Here is a 13,238-nt window from a genome sequence, read left to right on the forward strand (position 1 = left end):
GTTTTGTGAGACTCCTTGGGATTAAAGTTTTGGTTCCAAACGGAACAAAGAAAACAAAAAAAGGATCCACCTGCCAATGCAGGGGACCCGGGTTCGAGCCCTGGTCCGGGAAGATCCCATGTGCCGCAGATCAACTAAGCCCGTGGGCCACAACTATTGAGCCTGCGCTCTAGATCCTGGGAGCCACAACTACTGAGCCCCCATGCCACAACTACAGAAGCCCGCACATCTAGAGTCCGTGCTCCGAAACAAAAGAAGCCACTGTAATGAGAAGCACATGCCCGCAACAAAGAGGAGCCCCTGCTCGCCGCAACTAGAGAAAGCCCGTGTGCAGCAATGAAGACCCAACGCAGCAAAAAAAAAAAAAAAAAAAAAAAAGACGCTACTGGCCAGGTGATCAAGGGTAAAATTGTTTGTCACAAGTCCCGTTGATGGTGTGTATCCTTGATGTGTGTATCCTTGATGGTGTGTATCCTTGATGATGTGACCTGAGGAGAATGACATTTTTATCTCTGTCTGGATCTTCCGCCCCAAACCCCATAACTCCAGCCCAACCATAAGAAAAACATCAGAAAACCAACAGACAAACAAATTGAGGGACAAAATACCTGACCAGTCCTCCTCAAAACTTTCAAGGTATCAAAACCCAGGGACGTCTGAGAAATGTCACAGCCCAGAGGAGACTGGGACAGAAAAAGGGTGTTAGGGGAAAGCTAGGGAAATTCTAATAAAGTGTGGACTTCAGTTAATAATAACGTATCCATCTCGGTTCCTTAGTTGGATAAGCATGTCGTACTAACGTACTAAAGTACTAACGTGTTGGAAATAGGGGTACTGGGTCGGGGGTCCACAGCACTCTGTACACTCTGTACAGATCTTTGCAACTTTTTTGTAACTCTAAGCTATTCTAAAATTAAGCAACTACTAAACAGAGATAAGAATGTTATTTCCCTGATTTGAACATGGCTGAGTTTGTTTTCATGGTCACATTTGTGCTATCTGGATGTGTCCTGGAATCAGTAGCAAAGGAGAGTTGCCAGCCCCTGGGAAGATGCGGCTGGTTTGCAGGTGGCTTGCTCTGGAGCTGAAGACCAGGGTGGGAAGTCTGCAGCCTCGGGTTGCACTTAGAACCATGGGAGGGGATGGGCCAGCTCAGTTAGGGATGGAACCTATAAATAAAACTTTTTCTTTTCCATTATGGCTTATCACAGGATATTGAATATAGTTCCCTGTGCTAGACAGTAGGACCTTGTAGCTTATCCATCCTATATTTAATAGTTTGCGTCTGCTAACCCCAAACTCCCAATCCAACCCTCCCTCACTCTTTCTCCCCCTTGGCAACCACAAGTCTGTTCTCTATGTCTGTGAGTCTGTTTTTGTTTCGTAGACAAGTTCATTTGTGTCGTATTTTAGATTTCACATATAAGAGAGATCATATATGTGTCTTTCTCTTCTGACTTACTTCACTTAGTATGATAATCTCTAGGTCCATCCACGACGTTGCTGCAAATAGCATTATTTCATTCTTTTTATGGCTGAATATATTCCATTGTATATATGTACCACATCTTCTTTATCCACTCACCCATCAGTGGACATTTAGGCAGCTTCCACATCTTGCCTATTAGAAATAGTGATGCAATGAACACTGGGGTACATGTATCTTTTCTTTCTTTTTCTTTCTTTTTTTCTTTCTTTTTTCTTTCTTTTTCTTTCTTTCTTTCTTTTTCTTTCTTTCTTTCTCTCTCTCTTTCTTTATTTTTTTGTTACACAGCATGTGGGATCTTAGTTCCCTGGCCAGAGATGGAACCCATGCTCCCTGCACTGGAAGCACAGAGTCTTAACCACTAGACCACCAGGGAAATCCCAGGGGTGTATGTATATTTTTGAATTAGAGTTTTCTCCAGATCTATGCCCAGGAGTGGAATTGCGGGACCCTATGGCAGCTGTATCTGTTCTCTGCACGTCTCACATCAACCACGTGCACTCCAATCCTTGCTCTCAACGTCATCTTCGGGGAACACAACCTGCGACAGGGACCTTGACAAGAAGAAATGGCTCAGGGAAAAGCTAGCTGCACAGGGAGGAGATAGAGGCCATCGACCCTGGGGTGTGGCGGGGAGAGTGGGCACAGAGATTGGTCATTTCGTCCCTGATACTCAGCCCTCCTGGCTGCCCCACTCTAGGTCACCTCGGGATACAGAGGTGACCCGGTTAGAGTCCCAGCCTGTGCAGGAATCTCGGGGCACAAGCGGGTCTGAATAATATTAGTGCAGGGTCTCCCCCATGGCACTGGGGTTATTTGGGGCGGGTCATTCTCTGCTGGGGGCCCCTCTTGGGCACTGTGTGGGGTTCAGCAGCATCCCTGTCCCCACCCATTTGATTCCAGGGTCCCCTCCCCCCCAGTTGTGACAACCACAGATTTTCCCCAGACATCACTGAAGAACTGGGGGAGGCGGAAGCAGGATGGCCCTGGGTGAGGACAGCTGTGTTGAAGCAAGCAGCCTGGCTTAGGGCAAGGTCTGCCCCAATCCCGTCAGAGCCTGCATTTAGAACTGCCCCTTCCCTCTCCCACCTCCCATGCCCTGCAGTGGTCTCCGAGACATCATCCCCATGTAAGAAATCACACCTTCTCAGTTTACTGTCCCCAGCACCTAGAAGAGTGTCTGCTATGTAGTAGATGCTTCATAAATACTTGCTGAATAAAGGAGTTGAATAAAGGGATGAGTGGATGAATGAATGAAGGTTACCATGGAAGGAGGGGGGAGATTCCCTTTCTGGCTCTCGGGGATTGGGATATCGAGTGAAAGATCCATCCTAAATAGGCTGACCAGCCTTCTGGGTTCCCCAGAAATGAGGGTTTCCCCATAGTTCCAGCGCTCAAACCTGAGCGGTCCTGGGCAAAGTGGGGGCGGGTGTTGGTCACCCTGTGTAAACACAGTAACAATTCCAACTGCAATAGCAATGGCCAAGGACCTCTACGGTCTTACTGACCAGGCACAGTTCTTCACCTGGCGGGGAAGGGTGGGCCAGGATTGGAATTCCGGTGATCCAGGGTGGGCGGGTGAGGGCACACCCCGGGCTTGTGTAGGGGAGTCCAGGAAGGTTCTGGAGGAAGTGACAGTGACACAGGAGGGAGGGAGGAGTCTAAGGAAGAACGTCCCACACGACAACGTGTGCCAATGGCCCTGGGCCCAAGGTCACACCTGACCAGGGCTTGCTTGTTTTCTTTTTTTCTAATTTACTTTTCCCCACATGGATATGCAATTGTCCTAATGCCATTTATTGAAAATTCCTTAATTTCCTCACTTTCTGTCATATCAAGTTCTCATCTATCTGTTTCTGGACCTTTATTCTCTACCATAGAGCTATACGTCCCATCCTTGCACCACTAGGGCTGTTTCATCACTATAACTTTATTTTTTACTCATTTATTTCTTTGGCCGTGCTGGGCGGCATGTGGGATCTTATTTCCCTGACCAGGCTTTGAACCCGCACCCCTTGCAGTGGAAGCTCGGAGTCTTAATCGCTGGACCTCCAGGGAAGTCCCCAGGGCTTGCTTTGACATCCATCGAATGGTGGCGGGTGGGCACGGGGAGCAGCTGTCTGTGAGCCACCCTGTGTAGAAATGCAGGGTGGAGGGCAGGACAGCTGGAGCGGGAGGGGAAAAGGCGGAGGAGGGAGGGAGGGAGGGATGGCGGGCGGGCGAGAGACAGACAGAGAGTTTCCGGAGACAATAGCTCTGGCCGTGTCCTAGGGCATGAAAGCTGAAAATAGCTCCTAGTGCCGGGAGCCCTGGAGCCGGAGCCTGGGAGCCATTGTGACTGGCACTCCTCCCTGGTGTGTGTGTGTGTGTGTGCGGGGGCGGGGGGCTCTGGACTTCTCAGGCTGGGAATGGGGTGCACGGAGCAAGGACGGAGCAGGGACGGAGCAGGGACCCTTCTCTCTGGGACCTCGCAGGCCATCCTTAGCTCACAAAGCTGAGCCACTCCCGGCCCTACGAGGGGGGGGCTTATCCTCCCTGTCCCCTGGATCACACCCCCTCACACACGACTTCCCCTTGTGTGCTCCCAGCAACCAAGAGAATCTGTTTTTAAAAGATTTGGGGGAGGGGGGTAAACATACAAACAAGAGCAGAATGGATACTTTTTCCGAATGGGAATGGCTCTGTGTAACCCCATCCCCAGGGTAACCAGAGTCCTGACCTCTAACACCCTTGACGAGTCAGCCTTGGTCTGGGCTTGCAGACCCACGGAAGCTTCCTCATCCCCTCCTTCAGACCCCGTCTCTCCCTCGGCGTCTTTGTGAGAGGCACCCGGGGAAGTGGGACTGCTAGGCTGTACTGCTGCTAGAACTGCACCTGGGCTCCACCAGGCTCCAGCCCCCCGCCCTGTGCACCTCTCTGTCCCTGAGGCACCTCAACTGGTAGGAGCGGCATCACCTTCCCTCCCGGGACTTGTGACACTTAAGGGAGACACAGAAAGGACAAGCGTTTGGCTCCCTGGCTGGCAAAGAGCAGGTGCTCAATTGTCATAAGTGGCCGTATCAGTGAGGGTTCTCCAGACAAACAGAATCCATAGGGTGTGTGTGTATATACACACACACGTACATATGTACACGCATACAAAAATATACAGCTGTGTATATATGCAGTACGCATACAGACATATACACATATAGTATATACAATACGCAAATACATATATACACACATATATATAAAATGCATAGTTTGTATATATACAGTATGTATACACACATATACACGTAATATATACAATAGACACATACAGATACACTATACATACACACATATGAAATGCATCGTTTGTGTATATACAGTATGTACACATACGTATAACATATGCAATGTACACACCTAGGTACGTCTATATCATACATATATACACACATAGAAAGATATTTAGGTGTGTATATATACAGTATACATACATACACATATAATATATGCAATACATACACGTACATACATATAGACACGCATATACACCTACATAGAAAAGCATGTAGAATAAAAATATATATGTACTGCATATATAAATTCCTTGTATTCGTTCCTCCTTTACGCAAAGTGGACCAATTTCAGTGTTAATCTCTTCTGAAAAATCCCTTCCCGGCCACATCTGGAATAATGTTTGTGGTTGCCGGGGCCCCACGCAGTGCGCACATGAGATTAACCATCCCCGTGGCGATGATGACACTTTATTTTCTCCCTTGACCATTGTCACTACTATTCCAATTAAAATGGCAGTGCTATGAGGGCAGGGCATTTCCTTTTTGGCCAGTACTGAGCGTCCGCGGTCTGGTGCCTAGCATAGGCTAAATACACGGCACTTTTGTGAACAGAAGCCGGGATTCCAGCTGTCATATTTAATAGGAATTATAGTCTTATTATTGGGGGGGAGGGGTTGTGTCACGGTACATCGAGGTCGGGAGTCGAACTCGCCACCACTGGCCCTGAGAGGTTTTGCCGGGTCCCCACTTCGGGCCGGTGGGTGTGGCCAGGGGCAGCCGATGACGTGCGTATGTGCGTGCGTACGTGCGTGCGTGCGTGGGAGCGTGCGTGCGTGAGAGCCTGCGAGTCCACGGGGCGGGCCGCGCGCGCCGGGAGTGTTTCAGCCCGGCCCCCGGCTCATTGTGGTCGCCTCACGCCGGCCCGAGTTCGCAGCAGCGCTGGAGGCCCCGGGCCTGTGAGCACAAAGAGGGAGCCGGGGGCCGGACGGGAGCGCTGTGGCGGCAGCTGAGGCCCAGGCCAGGCCCCCCTCAGCCTCCCGCCTGCCCGTCTGCCCCGCCCCCGCCGGCGGCGCCGCGCCCCTCCCCCAACCGCCAGACTAGCGCGGTGCGGGGCCCGCGCGCGAAGACATGGGGGAGAAGCTGGAGCTGAGGCTGGAGTCGCTCTTGGGGACCGAGCCCGCCGTCTACCCGTGGCCGCTGCCGGTCTACGTAAGTGCCGCCCGTCCCCTCCTCCCGGACCCCCGCTCCTGTTCCCCCACGGCGCGCGCTGAGCCCACCGAGAAACGGAGCGACTCGAGTCGCCAGACCCTCTTTGGAGCCCCCCTTCCCGCCCCGCCGTGGTTCTCCGCGGCAGTTTCCAGCCCCCGCGCGCAGGGTGGGCAGAGGGGAGCCGGCGCCGGCCGGGGGCGCCGACTCGGCCGCGGGGACCCCGCGCTTCCAAGGGGCGCCTGAGCCGGTCTGCGGTTGGCTCTGCAGGGCTGGGGACCCCGGTCCCCCCGGGCCTGGACTGCCGGCGGGCTTGCCCTTCTGTACTTTAGGATCTGACACGTAGGGTTTCTTTTTCCTGGTAGTTTATTCTTAGCTCTGTCAACGTACTTAGTTTTTAAAATTTTTTTTTATTTTTCAGGGCACCCTTTCCTCCCTCTCTCCAGTTTTTTTGTGTTTCTCTTTTGTTTTGTTTTAGTTAGGCATTTTGTCCCTCTGATCTTGAGTGGGTGGGCTGGCAGGACACTTGGAGAGGAGGCGTTCTGTCCCCTGATCTTGAGTGGCCTTTGGAAAATGACGGGCCAGACGGAAATTAAATTTAATTGATATATAATATTGTATCCGTCCAAGGTGTACAATGTGATGATTAATATATATAGTGTGTGTGTGAAATGATTACCACAATAAGTTTAGTTAACCTTAATTCACATAATTACAAATGTTATCTTTGTGATGAGAACTTTCAAGACCTACTCTCTTAGCAACTTTCAAACATAAAATACGGTATTGTTAACTGTAGTGACCGAGCTGTACATTACATCACCATTACTCACTTGTCTTATAACTAGAAGTTTTTACCTTTTGATCATCTTCCCTCATTTTCGTCACCTCCAACCCCCAGCTCTGGCAACCGTCATTCCATTCTTTCTATCATGAGTTCAGTATTTTAGATTTCACATATGAGATCATAAAGTATTTATCTTTCTCTGTCTGACATTTCATTTAGCATAATGCCCCCCAAACCCACCCATGTGGTCACAAATAGCCAGATTTCCTTCTTTATCATGGCTGACTAATAGTAGGTTGTATGCACCCCCATTTTCTTCATCCATTCATCCACAAGAAAACACTGAGGTTGTTTCCATGTTTTGGCTACTGTATTGGGTTGGCCAGAAAGTTCATACAGTTAATGAATACACTGTTCAGTCAAACTTGGTGAAAATGAGTCTTTTATTTTTACTTAAAATAAATCTTTGACAAAGCCAGCTAGGTATCCCTTTGAGTAACGACTTATATCACATTGAAATATTTTAAACATATGAACAGTAATAGCTGAAATGACAAATGTTACTAATATTGACACAATTTATCAAGGAGAATATGTTAGAATATGTTAAAATGCAGGTGGACAGTGAAAGAACAACTATAACTTTTAACTAAATATTGTCTTGATATTTAGACCATTGGTTAAAATCATGATAACAGGTTTCATCCGTTTCAAGAAAGCAGAATATTTGCAGATCACGTAACATTTACTAGGTATGTTCTCAGCCTGGAAGGATATATTTCACTTACATGTGTCATTTAATTTAACCACATCCCTCTGTAATAGATAGTGGTATCCCTATTTGCAGATAGGAGGCAGGCTCAGAAAGATTAAGAATGTTACCTCATTCTAGTAAGTAGCCAAACCTAAACTGATCTAATTCCAGGGCAAAGCTCTTTCTGGCACATCAGTGTGGGTCTTTATCTCTTTGAGAATTGTTGAACATTAAAAGCCTTCTTCCAGGTAAATGCATAAAGAAACAACATGAGCAATGATATAACAATAGAAGTCTCACTAAATAATTGGTGTGTTTGGCCTTGCTTTTGCTGATAGATCTTTTGCAAAATTGCTTTTCTCTGAGATATTTAAAGTGGACTTTAACTATTTTCTTGGAAGACTTTCCTAAATTATACCTATCAGAAAGCTGCTTTGCTTTAAGGCCGAAGAAAAATGAAAGCTTACTTAACTACACTTAGGTGCCAGGGTCATACTATGAGCTCTACACCTGCCAGGATTCACGCTAAGATAGATAGGGTGGCTCAGCAAACTGTCCATAGTCCTGTGATTTCTTTCTGATATTCTGAAGTAGAAATAATTTAATAACTGTTCACAAAAGAGAGAAACACTGTTTCTTGGTCCTCAATATCATACTGCTGTAGGCTAATTCTTTCTCTCTTCTGTTGCCCCTTAGTATAGAGAGTGTGCTTTGGGGACCCTCCTTCACGATCTTCTCCATTCCAAGAGCATCTTACATAAATCCAGGACTTCTCAAGCAGCCAGTTTTGCCAGATGGTCTTAGGGTTGGTTGTACCCATATATGTATAATCTGAACTTCTCAAGTAAGGTCCTTAGAGAGCATAATGGCTAAGAGAATTGGTGCTGATACCAGACCTGAGTCCAAATACTGCCTATGCCCCTAACTAGCTGTGTAACCTTGGAGAAGTGACTTAAGCCCCTTAAAGGGATTAGATTTCTCACCTGGAAAATGGTATAATAAATGCATCTACCTCCTATGGTTAGTGTGTAAATTAATGTAACTTGAGATGGTGCGTGTTAAGCATTAGCACAGTGCCTGTCTCTTGTTAGTAATACCTGCTTTTCTTATTAATTATTCTCTTTATATTCCCAGTTGCAGCTGGGTGCCTAACATATAATAGTTGTTCAGCAAATAGTTACTGGATTGAACCAGCTCTGAAATTGAAGCATTGGGTCAACAGCAAAGTAGTCACCCCACCATCATTTCTCCCAGAGAAAGGGAGAATAGATGGAAGCCAGCCATCATACTTTCTTTTCTTATTCTAAACTTCCCATCCAGCCCCAGCAATAAAATAATCTTCCTGGACCCTAACAATTTCAAGGATTCTTCAAATCACACTATTTGAAAATAGCTGGGTTGCCCTAATCTAATATGTCCCAGGACCCCAAGGTCACCAAGCTTCTATTAATGAAGTCTAGTTAAGATAAATGATAACAGTTAGTCAACCAACTGCTTATGAGCTCATTGGGCTTTTTAAAATTTACTATCTGCGCTTCATAGAGACACAGGTATTTTGCTTTTGTAGGACATTCAACAGTCAAAGTAGTCTTTTAAAAAGCACAAATCAGACGCTCTTATTGCACTGCTTCTAACCTCTAAAGGCTATCTATTGTAAAGAGATGAAATTTTCAACTACTTAGCCAGGCTCACAGGGACCATGTGCTCTGGTCACTTACTACATCTTTCCCTGACCTTCATGGGGCTCGAGGCACAGTTGTCCTTTTCAGTCCCTCAGATGCAACAAGCTCTACTTCTTGCTCTCCCAGCTTTAGATTGGCTAATCCATCTACCCAGACCAATTTCCCTCTTATCGTTAAGGTCTCGGTTAAAACGCCACCACTACTATCTTGACCAAAGAGACCTGCCTCCTCAGTGCCTCTCCATCCCTTTGTCCAGTCGTATTTCTGTCACTGTACAACATTTATTTACACGTTTACTCTGTCTTCCTCCACCACTGGACATTTGCTTAAGAGCAGGGACTTTGTAATTTTTTGCTTCCAAGGCTTGCAGCGGACACTGGCACGTAGGTGTGTAGGAAATGTGTGTCTAATAAAGAATAAATATGTGAATGAAAAAAAAAAACTGTGAAACACTAACACAAGATTATTCTTCTTTCAAAAGAATAATGAACAATAATTTCATTCAATAAGAGTCATTCTTAGTTACTGATCCATGACTTAGTAGATCCCATTCAATTTAAAATGTCCCCTTTTTTTCTGATACTTTCACAAGTCATTAATTAACTGTTGCTCACTTTTAAGGCCAATCTGTGAGACATTATTTAACTTGTCTCCTCTAAAGTTCCAGCATTAACTCAGGCGGGGCTTCACCAAGTACTGATCATGTGACCTTGGCCTCTCATTGCCTCCGTTTTCTCATTTGTAACATGGGTATAATAATCGGCTTATTTCATACGCCTATGAGGAGGAAAACTTCGTGTGTGTGTGTGTGTGTGTGTGTCTATATATATGTATTTAAACAGTGTCTTAGAATAGTGTCTGGCACATGATAAGCATTATAGAAGTATTGACTGCTGCTACTAGTACTGTTATTATGAGAACTAACTGTTGAGAATAATCCTTCATATAGTGGTTTATTCCACTGAAGATAAAGGAAACTCATAGAATGTTAGAAATCAGATTAAACACGGAAAGCCAGTAAAATATACCAGGACAGAAGATGATGAGAGTGTGAAAGGATAGAGGAAAAAAAATGGTTTTTGTTTTTCTTTTTCTTTTTTAAAGAAGGAAAGAGCCTAGAAATAGGAGAAAAACTATTCATTGGCTATACTGACATGGAGATCGCTGGTGACCTTCATAAGTAAAATTTCAGGACAGTGGGCAGAGAGATTACGGTGAGGGAAGTCAGATGGATGTAAATTATAGAGTAGATGGGACGTGAGGAAATGGAAACAATATATGATGATAACAATTTTGAAAAGTTCAGACATGAATTGGCTAAAGAAGATATGCAGGGATTAGAGGAGGAGGGAGGCTTTCGTGTTACACGTATAGTTTTTAACATTTTAAGTTGGAGTTACTAGTCTAGAATGAGGTTGAATTTTGGCAAGAATCATTCATAAGGAGTAGATGGGTTGTAGAAAATGCAGTGCTGTGAAGTACTTGAGAAGATGAGAGAAAATGAAATGCTATCTGTAGTGCACGTGGCCTTTGAACTTGAACTCCTGTAGTGCAAGGGAATACAAAGATCAATGCAAATGCTAATGAATTAACGGATTTGGCAGTGGACTATTTACTGACTTCTGTGTTCCTAATGAGTTAGGAAGCGCCTCACCAGCTCAGAGTGAAGGAAGTAGAGAGGATGGAGGAAAATTTGAGGAGGGTAGGGAAAGCTTCTAAGAAAATAGTCCTTAAGGAGAATTAGAAAGAACTTACTGTAAGTCAGAGCAATATTTCCAGTCTTGAAAATCCATTTGAAGTTGGTGTTTATTAATTTATTGGAATACCAATTTTCCCTGCCACATGATGTTTCTCCAGCTACTTGGATATAAGTTACACAGAGGCAGAAAAGAATGAGAGATAACAATCGAGGGAAAATACAATTAGTATTTTTTTTTTTACCTTTTTCCACTTCCCCGCTCCAACTCTGGGGAGCCTTCATGGACATGGCTGCCCTCGCAGCCTGCAGCAGCACGCTGTTATCAAAGAATTCAAAGAAATGGAACATAGGTTTCCAACTTAATAATTCAGCAAAATCAAAAATTGTATATAATGTTTTCTGTTGGCAAAGATTTTTGCAATATAATTTGGTTCCATCTTTTGACAAGTAATTTGGCAATGTCTAGCAAGATAAAAATGTTAATAGCTTTTTACACATTAATTCTAATTCTGGAAGCTTATGCCGATAAATAATTTATAATCCAGAAAATTATTATATAAAGATGCTCATTGTCATGTCATTTGTAATAACAAAACATTGGAAACACCTTTAATTGTTAAGAATAGGAAAACAGTTTAGGAAATTATATCCACTTAGTAGAAAGTGACACAGTTACTATATTATAATTACAAGATGATGGAGCAAAATAAAATAATGCTTAATAAAGAAAGAATGAAGAAAGCTGACCTAAAATTGTGTCTTCCTTATGACAGTAATTATGTAAACATATCAATGTTTATTAAAGCTTAAAACCAAGATAAAGTTTTAAAAGCTCTGTACCAGTAATGGGGATTTTATGTTCGTTTCAAAATATTTTTTGACACAACTCTTAGAATTTTGTTTTGTCTACTCCTTTTCTTAAGAATTTCTGATTATTACCTCACTTTTCATTTCATAGTTTCAAATAAAGCCAGCAATTTTATCATCAGAGAAGATTAGACTTATTGCACAGGTCATAATTCCAAGTTATTTGGTATAAAAAGACCATGTACACTTGTAGGTGCTTTCACAATAAAATTTCGAGAAGTTTTTTTTTTTGCTTAGTCTTTCCTAGTATGGAGATGAAGCAAACTACCTAAAATTGCTAGCCATTCTTTTTTCATTTTTCTCATTTTATTGATTTATCTTGCCCTTCACAGAAATGATAAGAAATGAGTCTGCAGTTGCATCTGCCAATTTCTTAAATCCTCTATTATCCACATTATGAAATCATACTAGTATGAATGCTTCCAGTATTTTCAGAACTCTTTAGTTAGTATACTTTAGCATTCTGTATGAAGTATCTTATGTAAGTGTAAAATTTAGACTCAACTTCTGGAAGCTTTTGATTTCTTAGTTCAAAAGTGAGAGATCCTTAGTTCAGCCATATGATTAACAATTACTTGTATAGTAAGAAGCTCCTAAATTATTGTTTTATGGGTACCTGGCAGTTTTCTTGCCATTTCTCAGAAGTTCTCTATTAAACACATTCTCTCTCTTTCTCTCTCTCTATCTCTCTGTCTCTCTCTGTCTCTCTCTGTCTCTCTCTCTCTCTCTCTGTCTCTCTCTCTCTCACACACACACACACACACACACACATTGTGATTAAAAGCACAGATTTTGGCATTATGAAATCTAAGGTTCAATTTCCAGTTGTGTAGTTTCTGGGCCACTTCACTTTAGGCAAGTAACCTAATGTCTCTGAACCTTGTTATTTTCATCTGTAAAATAGAAATTACAATTATATCAGACAATCCTCAAAACATCCGTAATGATTTTAGAGTTTCAGAGTCAGGTAAAAGCAGGCACTCAGTAAATGGCTAGTGCTTTTATTACTTTATTATTATTTAGGTCTTGGTTTTCCTTGAGTGTGTGAGTCCCCATAATGAAATGTAATTTCCAGTAGATTGAGTAACACCTGTTTTCACCAAAAATTTTAACTGAGTTCATTACTTTCTGTGCAACCCAGATTAGTTTTCTGCCTCCTTTTCTGTGCCGTATGTAGGTGTTCGGTAGATTTATTTAATAAATGTATGAATGCATGAACGCGTAGATGAATTTTTAAATGCTTCTTTTTGAGAAGGTAGAAGAAATGTGACACAGTAGAACAGATAAGAAAATAATCCATGGAAAAAATGGCAAAGTCATGTATGTGTCCAGGGCCAGCCTAAGAGGAATTACTTTTTTTTTTTTTTTAGGAAAAATGTGTTGAATAGCTTATTTTAATTATTTTTAAAAGTTAAGTACAGGGACTTCCCTGGCGGTCCAGTGGTTAAGACTTCGCCTTCCAATGCAGGGGGGTGTGGGTTCAATCCC

The sequence above is a fragment of the Delphinapterus leucas genome, chromosome 13 (genome assembly GCF_059928025.1).
Source record: "Delphinapterus leucas isolate spDelLeu-1000000601 "Yukka" chromosome 13, BTC_Dleu_Yukka2, whole genome shotgun sequence".
NCBI lineage: Eukaryota > Metazoa > Chordata > Mammalia > Artiodactyla > Monodontidae > Delphinapterus > Delphinapterus leucas.